Source organism: Hypanus sabinus, chromosome 9, assembly GCF_030144855.1.
Source record: "Hypanus sabinus isolate sHypSab1 chromosome 9, sHypSab1.hap1, whole genome shotgun sequence".
NCBI lineage: Eukaryota > Metazoa > Chordata > Chondrichthyes > Myliobatiformes > Dasyatidae > Hypanus > Hypanus sabinus.
The window spans coordinates 121,062,985-121,077,700 of NC_082714.1; positions in this window are offsets into that span (position 1 = coordinate 121,062,985).

Here is a 14,716-nt window from a genome sequence, read left to right on the forward strand (position 1 = left end):
TCTTTTGCCAAAGAGTGGTGAATCTGTGCAATGCTATGACACATGCTGCGGTGGAGGCCAAGTCCATGGGTATATTCAAAGTGGAAGTTGATAGATTCCTGATTGGTCGGGGCATCAAAGGATATACTGAGGGGCCAGGTGTAGAGGGTTGAATGAGATCTGGGATCAGCCATGATGAAACTGTGGAGAAGTCATGATGGGCTGAATGGCCTAGTTCTGCTCCTATGTTTTATGGTTTACAAGGACTCTTTATTTGCCAGTGCAAAGCAGGAAAACAAAAATTGTAGTAATGCTTTTTCATACAAACAGATATAAGGACGTAATAATAATAAATCAAACAATAATTGTATGTCAGAGTAGTGGGTAGTAATGGATATCACTAGTTTCTTTGATCAAGAAACGTTGTCAATGGGGTCATTGTCACGTGTGAGTGCCAATGTTTTACCAGTCACTAGTTAATAACAAACAAGCTATTGCTTTAAAGCCAATAAGCATTTTCTTCTGTTTTTATTGCTGTTTATTTTTTGCCATCACTATTTTCTAGGAGCGGAACTTTTTTTGATATGGAGCAATACTGGGACAATTAAAAGTATCGTGGTTTCATATACATATTTTTCCCCAACTGCTTCTGGTCTGAACACATGGTCAAACTTGGTATTCTCTCCATCCATAAGTTTCCCTGGAATGAGCTTGTGGATGTCAATTATAAATATCTCGATTTCAGTAGCCCATGCAATATTCTGACGACTTCTGTACCACTCCAGTTCTGCAGTCAGCAGTAGCCACAGGGCAACTAACAAGTGCGCTCGATAAATCACAGTTAAATACTGCGCATGTACCCCAAGGTGCTGTTACACTTCCGAATGTCAAGAAAGATAAAATTATACAACAGAACTACGAGCAAACTATTACCGGAAAATATTGGTATTAGTGATCATTTTCAAAGCTTGAGGCAAAATTTGCCTGGTTAGATTTGTTTTACCAAAGTTCGGCTTTTAAATGTGGCTCCTCATTAAATCTATGCTTTAACAAAATAACCGTCACATTACGATAAATTGCCTTAAACTTCACAAATGATCCCTTTAAGTTAGCGAGGCAGGCTATCTTTCAGCAGAAGCCTGTGATTCGGTCTGTGAAGGCGAAAGGTGAGACTTGCCTGTAAAAAGCACCTTGCCGCTCGCGTGAGCTTGTCCTCAGCGTAAAACCAATGGATCCAGAAAGGGGAGGAGAAAGAGACAACTCAATTGCTGACCCCTGTCACTTGCTTCCCTGCTACAAATCGCCACTTCCATTCGCAGCGAACTGCTACCTGCATCTTGCAGCTTCACAAGTTACTCAAGGGCGGAGCTATCACTGCTAGCCTCGTCTAATTGTGTGCAGAATTGGGTGAAAACAAATCCAGCACACGACATTAATTACTGGAGAATCTTGACAACAGAAAACGTTCAACCCACATAACTTATGCCTAACTTATGCCTAAATTTTATCGATCTATATTACTGGATGCAATTAATATAAACTTCGATTTATTCTAATTGCAATGACAAACAGGGCAATAAATATCAAAGCAAAATAAGGGAATTGGCATTTAGGGCATTTATTTGCACCTGTTATCAGATGCCAACTCCTTCTGTTCCATATACAGTATTTACTAATGAGTGGTAATTGTTTTAATTATTTTTCATTATCAACATTAAAATGGCCAAATATGTTGAGATAAAAGACTCCATGTCAAAAAAGTATAAGGGATGGATAAAAAACATAACAGTGCACCAGTTTCAAAATTCTGAAAGAAACACCACATACTGAGATAAGGCTTTATTGTTAGTAATGAACTGAAGTTAAACAGTGTTGTGTTGTAGCATGAAAATATGAAACAATAGCTGGCATTATAATTCTTTTTGTAGGAGTGAGATAACAACCAATACAAGACGCTTAAAAACTTACAATACAACCACTGATTCTGTTGATGTCAATAGAGCACTGAAGTAAAAATTCTGTTTCTGTTGAATAACCTTCAACTAAACATTTGTCATGTTATATTTTGCAACAACTGAATGTTTGCCAAGGGAATCATTAGAAAAGAAATGAAAACACTAGATTATTTGAGAAAGTTATATACTTTGTATAGAAATTGCTCAAGTAGATAGGTGAATAGCAAAGAATTGAAGTACATAATCAAAGATGCACCAAAAGGACCATGCACACTTGAAGTTATTAAATTGATTCTATAAATTTTAACAACTATTTCATTTGGCAGAGATGCTTTTTTGGATATATCAAACCAAACTTTACTTCTTCTCACAGAACATTAAGACTCCAGTGGCTCTGTTTTAAAATAAGTAGGATTACTTAGTCATCTCCCAGTGAGAATGTATTTCCCCAATCAACATATAAAAGTAAATAATCTTTCACTTATCATACAGTTATTGGAAGGAGAACTTTGGCTATCCCTGTTTCCCTTCAACATTACTTTGCTAAAGTCCTTCATTAGCTGTAAAGTGCTTTCACGAATCCCATAGACCCTGACAAGCCTGTAATTTCACTCTCTGAGATGGCCCTCTGATGCCAACGTGAGAGCATTCTTCAGAAGGGTAAATCCTTGGAAAGCTCCTTGCCCAGATGGCATACTTGGCTGAGTACTGCTGACCTGTGTTAATCAACTGACTGGAATGTCTTCAAACTCTCACTTTAAAAATGTATGTAAGCAGGGCACAGTCTTCATTAGGGGATTGGAGATGGACAGTCAGAACTTCTAAATTCATTGTTGTTATCATATAAGATTATCTGCCCTGGGGCAAAAGTTCCATCACAGAAAAGGCACAGAACAGCCTCTATTTTCTTAGAAGTTTGTATAGATTTGGCATATCACCTAAAACTTTGACAATTTCTATAGATGCACAGTGGAGAATATACTAACTGGTTGCATCACAGCCTGGTATGGAAACTCCAATGTCCAGGGATGCAGAACTCTACAGAAAATAGTGGATACAGTTCAGTACAAGCCCCACCATTGAAAACAGCAACAAGCCTCCAGAAAGGAGCATCCATCATCAAGGGTCCCAACCATCCATGCCATGCTCTCCTGTTGTTAATACCATTGGGCAGGAGGTATAGGAGCCTTAGATCCTACACCACCAGGTGCAGAAACCCTTCATTCATCAAGGTCCTGAACTGATGTGGAAAACTTCACTCTGTTCTGATTCCACAACCTACAGACTTAATTTCAAGGCCTCCACAGCTCATGTTCTCAGTATTATTTAGTTTTTTATTTGCACAATTTGTCTTTTTTGCACTTTGGTTTTTTGTTAGTCTTTGTTTATGTATAGCTTTTTATAAATTTCATTATTTTCCTGTAAATGTCTGCAAGAAAATGAATCTCAAAGTTGTATAGGCTGACATATACATACTTTGATAATAAATTAGCTTTGATTTTGACATTGACTTTAGGATTGCTGATATTGCTAAATGAACGCAGCCCTTTCTGAATTGAAGAGACTGGAAAATTTTAGTGAGGAGGAAAGATGGGATAAATTGGAATTGTTTTCTCTAGAACAGAGTAAACATAGGAAGATTTAATTAAGATGTGTACAATAACGAGCAGCTTAGACAGAGTAAATATAAAAGACTTACTCTTTTCCTACCTGAGGAGTCAAAGTCAAGGAAGATAGATTTAAAACAATTCATTGGAAGTTTACAGTGGTGGGCTTTTCTTGGAGAGTCTGATGGAGATCAGGAACTTGTGACCTAGCAGGGAGTGGACCCAGAAACCCTCATCGCATTTGGAAAATGACTGGACAATGTACTTAATGACCTGCACGAGCAGGGATCATGTACTGGTAGGTGATATTAGATTGTATCAATTTCTTGTTCTGCAAGAATATAATGGGCTGAAAATGTCCTATCTGAGTCATGAAGCCTCTGTGATATGCAGAAATTTGAATGGCTTAAGTTCAAGTATCCCTCTAAGGAAGGACATTCAACCACGGAGAGAGTTATACAGAGATTCAGTAAATTGATTGCTGACTTAAGAAGGGGATGAGGTGAGATTGTTCTATCTGAGACAATTATACATACTTAGCCTGAAATAATTTTGATTTAGAAAACATAAGAGGTATTTCATTAAAATATTGTCATATCACTTGCCAAGGTAGATGCAGAGATAATACTTATCCTGGTTGGGGTATCCAAAGCCATGGACTGTTTCAAATTAAGGAGACCGGAATTTAAAACTGAGATGTGATGAGGTTTCTATAGCAAGAGGTCTGTGGCAGCTCAGTCACTAAGTATTTTCAAGACAGGAATCAATAGATTCTTGGATATTAAAAAAAATCAAAGGAAATGGGTTTAGTGAGGAAAAATTGTACTCAGGTGAATGATCAGCCATAGACTTTTTGAATGGGGCTACAAACCTGAGGTGCCAGGTGTTCTGTTCCTGCTACTTTTTTTCTCTATTTTGTTATATTTTTAAGTTTAGAGTTGATGAATGAATAAATGCGATTTCTAGATCCATTCCTCTGCTTTATACATGGCACCTACATTGTGTGATCATCAAAAGAAATAGACTGACAGGACAGTGACCAGTTAATAAATGTTATGACGATGAAGGGTGTTTTAAAATATTCCCAACAATACATTGGTATTTTGAACTATGTGGCCGATATTTTCATTCTTTACATTAAGCGTAGGATTATAAATTGAAGATATTGCAGCTATGTTTTTACAATTAATTTGCAAGAGTAATCTGGCGCACCTACAAAGGAAAATAGATTATGTAAATGTTCGTTTGATGGTACTAAAGTTATTAAGACTGAAACAAAAAAAATTGAGACTAATATAATGTAAATTTTAAATTACCCAAAGGTTTATACCCAGCTATGAAGGGTTTATAAGTGCCAATTCTCATCTAAATTTCTAGGTACTCATTAGTAAGCAAAGGGTATAAAGAAACAGAAAAACAACTTTAAAAAAGTGGAGCTGAGAAAGTGTTAAACTTCAAAATATAAACAAATTAAACCTTCAAACAATATACCTATCAGTCATGCACATTAAACACAGCATTTTTCAAGTGCATACAATTTAAGATAATTTTCATTTTTAATGTGCGCATTGAGAACATAAATGTACTTTCAAAGAATCAGGAATTGCAGTGCTAGTTTCAGCCTTGACAGCTTGAAAATATTTCTCAGTAAACTAACTAGAGGAAACTAACTAATGACTTTGTGTCTAACTGCACCTAAATTTCCTAGTTTCATTTCAGATCCATTCTGAATGGGAATTTTATTTCAAAATTCAAGTCATTTTAGTTAATCAGTTCCTGGTAGAATACTGCACTGTAAGCGATGAATGGTCATTACTGCCTCTGTCAAGATGTATGTCGTTTCAGAACTAAAATGCTAATTTTTTTGCTGCATAGTTGAAATTTTATAGTATTGTGACATTAGTTGTTTATAGATTCAGAAATTACTATGGGATGAGTAGGGGGAATTAATACAAATATTTCAGCATGATTTGGATAATTTGGATAATCTAATGACATAACAGGGATGCCATTATGATTCAATCATGGCTTCTTGTCTATTAATTCATTCAAACAACATAGTTGAAATGCCATCATCATATTTAACAACATGCTTCTTTCATTTCATGAAGGTCAATGTAAGGGATAAAATGTAGATTTTACTGTTATACAAGTACTTAAATGTATTCTTTCCCCATTCTCTGTGATTTTTCTGAGATTATTTACTATTCCAATGTTCTTAACCCAATACATACAACCCAGGACATCACAGGTTTCAGCCCCAGACACTAATCTACCATGTTTCAGAATATTTCTAAATCAATAGAGGTGGGCTCTTCAATATAAAATCAAAGAAATCATGTAGAATTTGGTGTAAATATGATATTCATGCACATTTGTGAACATTAGTTGAAATTTACATTGTAATTAATAATCATATATTCACCACCAGGCTTCTGGTATCTTTTATCTGTATAACTATGACTTGCTAGCTGTGCAAAACATTATGGTTTTAACATAAACCTAAAATAGTTGAAATCTGGGCAGTAAAAATGATAGCCACACTCAACATAAAGATTTATGCCTCAATTAATAATGTTGCAATATTAAATGACCATTCAGCTCTGGATTTGTAGGAAACATATTATGCAATTCTTATACACTCAGTGGCCACTTTATTGGATACCTCCTGTAATAAAGTGGCCACTAAGTGTATGTTTGTGGTCTTCTGCTGCTGTGCATCCACCTCAAGGTCTGATATGTTGAGCATTCAGAGATGCTTTTGTGCTGTTATAACATGTGGTTAGCTGAGTCATCTTCTTGTCAGCTTGAACCAGTCTGGCCATTCTCCTCTGACCTTTCTCATTAACAAGGTGTTTTCACACAGCACTGCCGCTCACTGTTTTTTTTTCACGTTGTTCTCTATAAACTCTAGAGACTGTAGTGCATGAAAGTCCCAGGAGTTCCTGAGATAATTAAACCTCCACGTCTGGCTTCAACAGTCATTCAAAGTCACATAGGTTACATGTCTTCCTCATTCTGATGTTTGGTCTGAACAACAACTGTACCTCTTGACCATGTACCCTACATGCATTAGTTGATTAGATATTCACATTGATGAGCAGGTGTACTGGCATAACCAATAAAGTGGACACTGAGAGTATACATCAAGAATAATATTTCATGTGATATATCAAATTTCCACAAGACCATAGTCGAAGTATAGTAATACTTGAGTCATGGAAAGGGTACAGTGTGATTTAAAGTCTATTCTTCTATTTCTGAATGTTGAACAAATTGTCTAACAAGTTAGAAATGAGGAAGTCATCAAGGGAAGTAACAATGAATGTGACCTCATCTTGGTGACAAGGAAAGGGCATTGGAAGAAGTATTGATTGGTATCAAAGGTGGTGATGAATCAACATATAGGATGGAGATCGAAATTCTGCCTTAAGTGGTGACTCAACAGCAACTCCTCACTCAACATCAGCAAGAACAAACTGCTAATTAATGACCAGGAGGGGGAAATCAGAGGCTCATGAGCCGGACCTCAGTGGGGGATTAGAAACGGAGAGAGTCAGCAACTTTAAATTCCTCAGAGTTATCATTTGGGAGGACCTGTCTTGGACTCATCACATAAGGGCAATTATGAAGGAAAACATGACAGTGACTCGTTTCCTTAGAAGGTTACAAAGATGGCTTGACATCTAAACCTTTGACAAACTTCTATAGATGTGTTGTGGAGAGTTTATCGACCAGTTGTATCACAGCCTGGCATGGAAACACCAATGCCCTTGAATGGAAAATCCTATGAGAAGTAGTGGATACAGCCCAGTCCATCACGGGTAAAGCCCTCCCTATCATTGAGCACACCTACATGGAGCACTGTCACTGGAAGACAGCATCCATTATCAGAGACTCCCACCACCCAGGTCATGCTCTGATCTCACCACTGTCACCTGGAAGAAGGTACAGGAGCCTCAGGGCTCACACCTCCTGGTTTAGGAATGGTTATTGCCCCTCAATCCTCAGGCTCTTGAACCGGGGGGGGGGGGAAATAACTTCACTTGTTCCATCACTGAACTGTTCCCTATGGACTCACTTTCAAGGACTCTTCATCTTATGTTCTCAATATTTATTGCTAGCTTGCTTATTTATTTATTTATTGCTTACTTATTTTTTCTTTTGTATTTGCACGGTTTGTTGTCTTTTGCACATTGGTTATTTCTCCACCCTGATGGATGTAGTCTTTCATTGATTCTATTATGGTCCTTGGATTTATTGAGAATACCTGCAAGAAATCGAATCTCAGGTTTGTAAATGGTGACGTATACAGTATGCACTTTGAAAATAAATTTACTTTGAGCTTTGAAATTTTCCAGGAATATAATTATGAGAAATACAAATGAGTTTATTTTATAAACCAAACCAATTATTTTATATACTGTACTTTCATTTATTGTATTAAATCTTTGCTTTTTTCAATTTCGATTAATTTAATAGTAGCATATTTTTTCAAATCCGTAAACAGTTAGAGTTGAATTCGCCTAGTGAAATAATATGTGTAAATATAGTCAATGGAGATACGGTATCTGTTATCTAGAGGTGCTTAGGAGGAGAGTTTAGTTTGATAGACTAAAAAGTTTTCAATTCCTGTGGTTGAAATAAGCAAAATTACTGGAGACTGACATGATCCTGGAGATATAACTGTACCACCCTGCAGCAGGTGAGATTCATGAGTGCTGAGACAACCCATAGTTGAAGAAAACAAAGGGATCAATGACAAGGGTGATGTCATCAATGGGAAATATTATCGGTTCAGTAGGATACAATTCCATGAGCTGAGGGTTCCTTTCTGCACAACTTTGCCTCATCACTAAAGTCTGATAAACATATCTAGTCCCTTTACAGGTTGTAAAATAAAGGCTCACTTCTGTGCCCATCCATGAGCTGAGTTTGAAAATAATATTCTATTAGGTGCTCATGAATGACAGGTGATCAATATGCAGCATTTAGCATTCTTAAAGGGCTTGGTGTAGTGGTTGCAGAGTCTCTTTGTCCTGACTAATGACTCTAAAAATTAGCCTGAGGAGAAGGAAGTTTGACATTTCATATTGACACAAATAATTTCTTCACAGAGGAATGCAGACTCTGTACTGCAGAGGGTTACTAGTGCCAAGTCAACATATTCAAGAATGAGATTGAATCTCTTTATGTTCAAGATTAACAAAGGATAAAGGGATAGTGTATGAAGTGAAACTGATGTGAAAGATCAATGACGATTATATTGAATGGTAGAGTAGACCAGATGGCTCATAAGGCCAGCCCTAGCGTGTATTTCTTATGTTCATTATGTCTCTTTAATCAGGATACAACCACGTGCACCATTCAGTACAGAAAATGCACAGAGGCACTCTTATGCCCTAACCAGCAAAGTTCAAGCCAGACATAGCTTCAATTTTAAAAGAAATTTTAAAAAATTACAGATTCCTGCTTAAAAATGTTGCAAGGTGGGCCTATTGAGAAATGTTAAAAAGGGTGTTGTAAACTAGCAAACTTAATTTGATTAATATCTTTCCTCTTTTGTTTAACTGAGTACAAACTTCCTGGTGTTTCTATTTAAAATGTGTCAGACATTTCTCTCTGTTAAATAAAAAAAGCAATTGCTATGTATTGTGAAATAACAAGCCATACAACATGAATACAATTACTGTGGGTGGAGCAAGAATCTAGATACATAATTTCCCTCCCAACATTCCCACATACTGGAAAGCAAATGGCTCATCTAGTAATTCTGTGCTGCTTTATTTAAACAGTTCCTTCTCCACCCACAAGCAAACATTTTATATTGAAGTTGATTGGAACCATTTAAAGATGATTCTGTATTTTGAGTTTTTTTTCAATGAATGCAATATGTTATAATTTTTCTTTGCTACAGCATATGGTCATGGCCAGTGTCATCAATATTGTTGACATACATGCATGGAAAATCCTTTGCATTGTAACATTTGAGTAGCAGGTTGAATTTGTGTCTGCTGAAGAGCAGTCTTGAAACAAAAAGTTTTTAAAAAAGTGTTTATGTTATGTTAAAATGCTTAGGTTATCAGAAATAAATCACATAATATTTGGTTATTAATTCTTGTGTATTACGTGGATAAAATTAGCAGTTATTATTAGGCATGGAGTCATATGAAGATACAGACTGGAAACAGTTGCCACAGCTCGCTGAGTCCACATAATCAATAACCCACCTTCACTAATTCTACATTAATCTATTTTTAAACTCTACTCACATTCACCAACACACCAACACACTAGAGGCAGTTCACACTGGCCAATTAATGTATCAGCCTCACATTTTTGGAGGAAATCAAAGTAGCTGGAAGAAGCCCACACTGTCACACGAGGAACATACAAATTCCACATGGACTGCATCTACCTACAGTAACAGTTTTCGGTTACCAAGACTGAGGATTTTGGTTTACACTGTTCACATTTTTTGGAAATGGTGACACAAACACCTCATTGACATGAATATAAAAGCTTCCCAGTGTTTACTTTTAAAATTCTCAACTTAAGAGCAGCTATGTGCTTATATCAGCATCTGTTGACTTGATAAGTTATGTATTCATAACACTTCCTGCAAATATTGTAAGTCCACATTGTTGAAAAAGATCTGTTCTACTTATGGGTTTGACGAGCTTCTTTGTTCATTTTCAGTCATTATGTTTCTCAATTGGTTGGGTGAATTATTAAGCTACCAATGCTATGCAGTAATGCCAAAGTTATGAGTAAATGCCATTGTATGTTGAGCAAATACGAGTAAAATACTATTTAAGAAAGCCCACAATGTTGTAAGGAACACAATACACCGTAATACAAAGAATCCAGACAAAATAGGTGCAGCTATTGATGATATACAGGATCTTCTACTCTATAAGATGCTTGAATTAATTGAGCAAAAGTGGCGGTGCTGTTGAATATAGAAACTAGAAAAAGCTAGATAGGACTAGAGATCCCAAACTATAGGTACAAAGTCCAAAACCTTAAAAAAAATCTTCAAAACCTTAAAAAAAATTTAAAACTTTAAAAATCTTAGCATTTCCCAGTGTTTAGTACAATCATCCATAGTTAAAGGTATAAAATAGTGTAAATTAACATAGTGTACTGTCAGTTACATGGTCAGTAAGATATAAACTCATATATAACTTGTGGGTTTATATCACCCAGTGAGCTCTATTAAAGTTGAGTGCCTCACCCTGAACAAGCATGACGATGAAGCATCCGGATAAGAATGAAGTGTGATATGGCAATAAACCAGATGGCTCAGTTTAATAGCTCTAGGTCAAACCAGTGCTCCAACCAGTTGCCAAACCAGTGCTCCAACCATCAACCTGACGCGTTAATGCTGTTTTTCTTTCTCTCTCTGCAGCTGTTGGTTGATATTTAGGAATATACTAGATTTTTCTATTTCTAGTTTGGAATTTTTTTTTTTGGATGCATCTATAATCTATAAAATCGTGTTATTTTATCTGAAATTCTCCAGTCACAGCTGAGGGGAAGCTGAGGGAAGGTAGAGGCTGGGTACATAAGCAAACGCTTAATAAATTTGATCTCATTAAATATAAAGTTACAAGGGAAGCATATGCAGTGGAAAGTGCTAACAGATATGAATCAGAAATAGGATTTGAGATTTATAACAGGCAAATGTCTTAAGACAATATTTTTGTCAGACTCTCGTTGAAGATATGAAAAGGACAATACAAAAGGTCAGGGATAACATCAGGAGATGTTATACTACCCCTCTACAGGGAGTTTCATTTAGCCCTTACCGACCATATTACTGAAAGTGGGAGTACTATTTTGACAAGGATTAAAGCTCAGCCCACTCAGCTCACAGGCCGTGAATAAAACTGCAGACACAAGATCAAGTACCATCACAGCAGCTGGGGAACTTAATTGAACTATTGAATATATTGTACAGTTTTGAAAGCTTCATTATGGGAAGGACATATCTCCATGATAAACAGAGAATAACTAAAACAAATGGACTACATAATATGGGCATGTGAATAGACAAACAGCCGTTTTGTTGGAGAGGTGATTATTGGAGAAATGATGAAAAGATTCAAATTAGTAAGGCTAAAGGATGTAAAAGTCCAAGAAGGATGTATGATTTTTGCACCGGACAACTTAAGAAATGGAGATATGTATACTTATATTTCCTGCACCTTTATTTCCTGCGGAGCATCAAGAAAGCTCGCCTCTGTCCCAGGATACTGACGGACTTTTACTGCTGTACCACTGAGAGCATACTCACCAACTGCATCTCAGTGTGGTATGGCAATTGTCCCGTATCGGACCGCAAAGCACTCCAGCGTGTGGTGAAAATTGCCTAGCGGATTATCAGCACCCAATTGCCCACCATTGAGAACATCTACCATAATTGCTGCCTAGGCAGGGCAAAAAGCATTATCAAGGATGCATCTAACCCTAACGATGGATTTTGTTACTCTCCTCCCATCCAGTAGGTGCTACAGGAGTCTCCGCTCCTGCACCAGCAGGCACAGGAAGAGCTTCTTCCCTGAGGCTGTGACACTGCTGAACCTCACATTGCAGCATTAAGCAGTATTGCACCCCTATTGTACTGTCTCAGTACTTTTATATTTGTGTGTTGTAGCACTTTTTAGTCACAGTTATTTTGTAAATAACACTATTCTTTTGCACTTCTGGTTAGATGCTAATTGCATTTCATTGGCTTTGTATCTGTACTCAGCACAATGACAATAAAGTTGAATCAGATCTAATCCAATCTAATTTAAAGGGGAAGGATTCAGAGAAGAGTTAAGAAAATTTTAACCGTTTTCAGTTTTAACAGTTAACAGTAGTTCAGTTTTAAACAAATTTTCCTGGACATATTTCAAAGCAAAAATTTATATATATACCTTAAGAAAAATAATCTTTGGCTGTAATTTCTATGGTGGAAGAAAAGTAGATCATAAAAACTAAAATAAAGATTAACTGTATTTGTCATATGTACTGTACAACAAAACATTGAAGCAAAGAGTGAAATGCATTATTTGCATCAATGACCAACACTATTGAAAGTTGTGTTGGAGGAGAATCGCACGGGTCACCATACTTCTGGAGCAAACATACCTTCAACTTACTAACCCTTACTAACTGTCTGTCTCTGGAATGAGGGAGGAAGCTGGGGCACCCAGAGGAAACCATGTCGTCATGGAGAGAATGTACACCCGAACATCTATTTTGAATTACACAAGTTACAATACTTCCGTGTTCACAAAATATTTGGCCTTGTGAATTATAACTCCCTTATCCTCAGGCAAGAGTAGTTTTCTTTCTGTCTACGTTAGAGGTAAGTTGCTATGTGATCCACTCAAGTTGCATTATTTCAAGGTCCCCACCCCAAGAATCTGTTCCTTCTGTTTCCCACAGTAAATGAAATTTGTCTAGAATGTTAAGTTATTTAGAATAGGTTACACATCCAAAATATTGCTAATTGGAGAATTTTGATCAGTTAAAGAAAGGGTTGGCTGATGTTAACAGGTACGTAACCACAGCTTAAAGCCATTACATTTTAAATTCCATTCTTCAAGTCTTCAGTCCTCAGTGCTAATGGCTCAGGGCAATTGTTTATCTAGTACCTAAACCTAGGATGTTGCTATATCATATCAGCAGGTGGAAGGAACAGTGCTGCTACTCAGACACTTCTTCAAAAATGCTTCAAATTCAAGCAGGTGTTGCATTCTGATCCCTGGGCTGGTCACTGATCCAATAGACAGCTGAGATGAGAGACACATAATTCCATGTAATCCTATAACTCAAAACCAGTTATGTCACACTCCAGCCTTAAGTTCCTGACTAAAGGTCCCCTTAACTTATGGCTTTCCATTGCTTCCTGGCAAAGAACACTTTTCTATTTTATTATTTTGATTCTTTTCTTCCTGAGATGAATTCAAGGTAAAGCAGCAATACCTTTATCCTTTGCATAAAGCAAATGAAAGAGATTTTATAATGAAGGCTCTCGAACTAAAACATCATCTGTCCATTTCCCTCCATGGACACTGCCTGACCAGCTGAGAAATTATTTTTTATACTCTGACACCTCCCACTCAATTACAAGTATAATTAACAGAGTTTAATCATTCTCCACTTAATAGCTATAACTTTCAAACTAAGTTGTATAGTTCTGGAATAATCAATGTTCAATGAATTTTTATTGGCCACAACTGTTTTACTGTGGCATGCAAAAGTTTGGGCACCCTGCATGGTCAGTACTTAGTAGCACCCCCTTTGGCAAGTATCACAGCTTGTAAACATTTTCTGTAGCCAGCTAAGAGTCTTTCAATTCTTGTTTGAGGGATTTTTACTCATTCTTCCTTGCTTCTAGTTCTGTGAGATTCTTGGGCCGTCTTGCATGCACTGCTCTTTTGAGGTCTATCCACAGATTTTCGATGATGCTTAGGTTGAGGGACTGTGAGGGCCATGGCAAAACCTTCAGCTTGTGCCTCTTGAGGTAATCCATTGTGGATTTTGAGGTGTGTTTAGGATCATTATCCTGTTGTAGAAGCCATCCTCTTTTCATCTTCAGCTTTTTTACAGACGGGGTGATGGTTGCTTCCAGAATTTCTGGTATTTAATTGAATTCATTCTTTCCTCTACCAGTGAAATGTTCCCAGTGACACTGGCTGCAAGACAAGCCCAAAGCATGATTAATCCACCCCCATGCTTAACAGTTGGAGAGGTGTTCTTGTCATGAAATTCTGCAGCCTTATTTCTCCAAACATACCTTTGCTCACTGCGGCCAAAAAGTTCTATTCTAACTTCACCAGTCCATAGGGCTTGTTTCCAAAAAGCATCAGGCTTGTTTAGATGTTCCTTTGCAAACTTCTGACACTGAATTTTGTGGTGAGGATGCAGGAAAGGTTTTCTTCTGATGACTCTTCCATGAAGGTCATATTTGTGCAGTTGTCACTGCACAGAAGAACAGTACACCACCACTCCAGAGTCTGCTAAATCTTTCTGAAGGTCTTTTGCAGTCAAACGGGGGTTTTGATTTGCCTTTCTAGCAATCCTATGAGCAGTTCTCTCGGAAAGTTTTCTTGGTCTTCCAGACCTCAACTTGACCTCCATTGTTCCTGTTAACTGCCATTTCTTAATTACATTATGAAC